This window comes from Dipteris shenzhenensis, chromosome 3, assembly GCF_047967505.1.
Source record: "Dipteris shenzhenensis isolate YYH24624 ecotype China chromosome 3, Dip_SZ_1.0, whole genome shotgun sequence".
Classification (NCBI taxonomy): Eukaryota; Viridiplantae; Streptophyta; class Polypodiopsida; order Gleicheniales; family Dipteridaceae; genus Dipteris; species Dipteris shenzhenensis.
The window spans coordinates 35,226,526-35,230,317 of record NC_141598.1 but is presented as its reverse complement, the minus strand read 5'-3'; positions in this window follow the sequence as shown (position 1 = coordinate 35,230,317).

The following is a 3,792-nucleotide window of genomic DNA, read 5'->3' as shown; positions in this document are numbered from 1 at the left end:
ATGCTGACTCATCAAAAAGTCAAAGTGCATATTTGAGGTGCTTAACACGTAGAGAATGATCTAGAAATCATTTTTGCTTTTTTGATCATTACAAAATTCCCAAAACAATGGCCAAACTTTGATCCCAAGAGGGTGATCAAAATAATTATGTGGTATGGAGGGTGAAGTGGCACAGACTGAGGGTCACATGATGTGTGCACTGTGTGGCTAGATGGCATGTCTGACATGGCACTATGTGTCACATGCAAAATACAAAGTATGTCTGTGTAGAGGCAACTATGCCTAGAAGGCAATGTGGATGCTGACTAGGTAGATGACTTGGCATTACCATGTGTCATAACGACATGGCATGTGACATGTGGCTATTGATTGGACTAGAGTGATGAGATGGCAATGACATGGCACTACTGAGGTGGTGTCCTGTTGACAAATGGCAAGAAGTGGCAGATGGATGCCACATGGAGGATGGGTTGAGCTGGATGGGTGCCACATGTCATAGGCTAGAATTGGATGACATGGCATGACAGGATCACAACTGATGTGGTGGATATGATGATGTGGCTGAAGAGGTGACATGGCCAGTGATGTGGTAGGTTAGCCTATGTGGCAGACATGGTGCATCACTAGGGTTGCAACTGATGACATGATAGGTGTGGGGTCATGATGATGTGGCACACAGGTAAGCTTGTGTGATCAACCAACCTAGGGTCAAGTGGACCTAACCCAAGTGCAAACTTATCTGCCACGTGTCTATTGTAGGTTGGTCGGCATCTTTAAGAGATGTCGATAGAATCTTTGAGGATTCTGTCCGAGATCATTTGACATGGGAGTCATTGGAGTCATGAGCTAGAGCATCTATTGCTTGCAGGGTTGTGGCCACCTAGTATGTCTACGGGAGTAGCGTTTCTACCATCCGCCATTGCCAGGTGGAGCTCCTTGCCTTGCATGAGAGCCATGGTCGTTGGTAGTGCTGGGACCCCATTGGCTTGCTTGTGCTTGCCGTGAAGCTATGGTGCTCGATTACATCTCATTCCATGGCTTTTGTCTAGTATTGGCCAATCTTGATGGGCTATTGTTTGGTGCTAGAGAAGTTTGGGCTTGATGAAGTTTGGCGTGGCCTTGTTAGGCGTATGTAGCTCCAGTTGGGTGGCTTCTATGTGTCATTTGAAGTCGAGGAGCTTATCAAGGTTGAGTCATCTGCATTGTGTGGAGTACTTCATTGAAGCTCATTTGTGAGCCTCAAGATCATTAGCCAAGCTTGGTTTGATGGCATGTTCCACCTCCGTCACAGGAACCATGGATACTAGAGGCTCGGGAGGATGGCATGGCTACTAAGCTAGTCAATTGAGGCCCTCGAGCCTGCATGGAATTGTTAGATATCAATGCTACACTCTCGTGTAACTACGTGAGAACCAGCTAACTCTACTTGTAAGCCTCCCATATGAGGAGAAGGCATTTGAGTAGCTCGGTTATCCGGTAGGTCCTGGTTTGGACACCAAATGGAGGCCATGTGTGGCCTGATGGCTGGACGGCTTCAGATAGAGTTGGCACACTGCCAACTAGGCTACATGCAAGTGCGAGAAGGCATCCCTTGACTGACTGCACTGAGGGTGGATGGAGCATTTCCCAAGGTAGCCTACTCTTGGGTTGTGGGGCCCGTTTGGAGCCTCAGATGATCCCCGATGGCTCTGGGGCTGAAAGGTGACCTTAGGTCAGTTGCTTTGTTTTGCACACCGGTTCTATCGTATGGTCGGTGGCCTATTTCGAGACCGACCCCTAGTCGACCATTTTGGGTGGATTGGGTCGGTCACCAATTGAGCCTAGCCGACTACAACTGGTGGCTATATAAGAGCAAGCCCGTGAAGCCCATTTTATCACTGGCTACAGCAACCCTAATTCCTTAGCATCCAGCCTCTGTCTTCTACTGTTTCCAGCATGCCATCGAAGCTTCTTTCATAGGAGTGCACGGTTGGGAGGCAGTGCCATCTATTGTATCAGTTCTACAGTAATCAAATTTTTGATTCTCCATACTATCTTGTTTTCTCTCTTGCGTACGAGATCCTATTATCTGTTGAGCACAGACATTGTATTATTTTCTTACATGGTATCAGAGCCTGGACTCTAGCAAGAAGATTTGGTAGTGTGTTTTCTATTTGTGAACAGATTGTAAGAGATGGCCTAGCCCACAAGACTACAAATCCCACCGTTCGACAAAAGCGGAAAGTTGGATGGCTCTAACTATCCACTCTGGAAGTTCAAGATGAAGACCATCCTAAGTGCATACGAGCTTTGGGACACTGCTACTGGGGTGGACGTGAGGCCGGTTGTGAGACTAGATCGAGCCAATGCAAGAGAACAGATAGTACCAACTGCGGATGAGATTCTCGTGTGGATAAGAAGAAATGCAGATGCACTGTGTTCTATTGTCTGCAGTGTTAGTGATTCCGTCATGCCGTCAATTCAACATGTCACCACAGCGAAGGAGGCCTGGACAGTCTTGAAAAATCAGTACGAGACCACAAATCAGATGCGAATTCAGAATCTGGAGACTCAACTCGCGAATGAGAAGTTGTCTAAGTCTGAAGCGACAGAGAAGTTCATCACTAGGGTGAAGAATCTACGCGATCAGATGACTGCGATTAGCATCACCATCACCAACGAGAATCTAGCATGAAGGTGCATACGAATTCTCCCACCAAAGTACGATGGTCTTGTTACAGTGTTGAATATGCAGAATAGAAATCTGCCCCTCAACTTTGAGGATTTCAGTGTGATGCTTTTGGAGGAGGAGATGCGTCAAAAGACGAGGACTAGAGAAGATTCAGCTTTCTGGACCGGATCAAAGAAAGGTAAGGGTAAGGACTCTGGTAACCCATCTTCTTCTAATGATAAAAAGAGAAAGAAGAAGATCAAGTGCTTCTATTGCAACAAGGCAGGGCACAAGCAGAATGAGTGCTAAAAGAAGATTGCAAATGAGAAGAACGGAGTAAAGAAAGAGTCCAGCAATAGCACACGGGCAGTACCAGTAGAGCTATTCGTCGCAATTGAGGAGATTTGCACGGAGGTAGTTCATGTACCTGCGGATGAACCGTGGATCATTGATAGTGGTGCATCGCGCCACATGACCAGTCGGAAGGATTGGTATACCTCTCTACAGCCGGTAGGGAATGACATCCTGGTAGCAGTCGGCAATGATGCAAAATGTCCAGCAAAAGGAAAAGATATGATTGCTCTCAAGTCAGATGGAGTTGTAAAAGAGTTGTCCGATGTTCTTTATGTACCAGATATCAAGAGGAACTTGTTGTCCGTTTCTACGATCACGGATTGAGACCTCAAAGTTCAATTCGATAAGAATAGTGCACAGATCCTGGATCTTCAAGGAAAGGTCGTTGATACACGGTGCAACAACATTTACGAACTCTTAGCTTTTAGTGCTCGAGCAGATGTGAAGAACAATAAGCTATGGCATGAGAGGTTTGGTCATCTATACCTTAGTTCATTGAAGGAGATGCATAAAAGTGGAATGATTTCAGACCTACCGGAAATTTCAGATCTGCCGGATGTATGTGAAGCTTGCATGATGGGCAAGCAGCATCGGCAGCCCTTTCCTAAAGAGGCCAGTAGGGCAAAGGCTCCTCTAGAGCTGTTCACACGGACCTTTGCGAAAAGATGGAGACAGAAGCTTTGGGTGGTTCCTACTACTTCATGATGCTGATCGATGACTACAGTAGAAGGATATGGATATACTTCCTGAAGACTAAAGACAAGGCTTTTAGTAGGTTCAAGGAATGG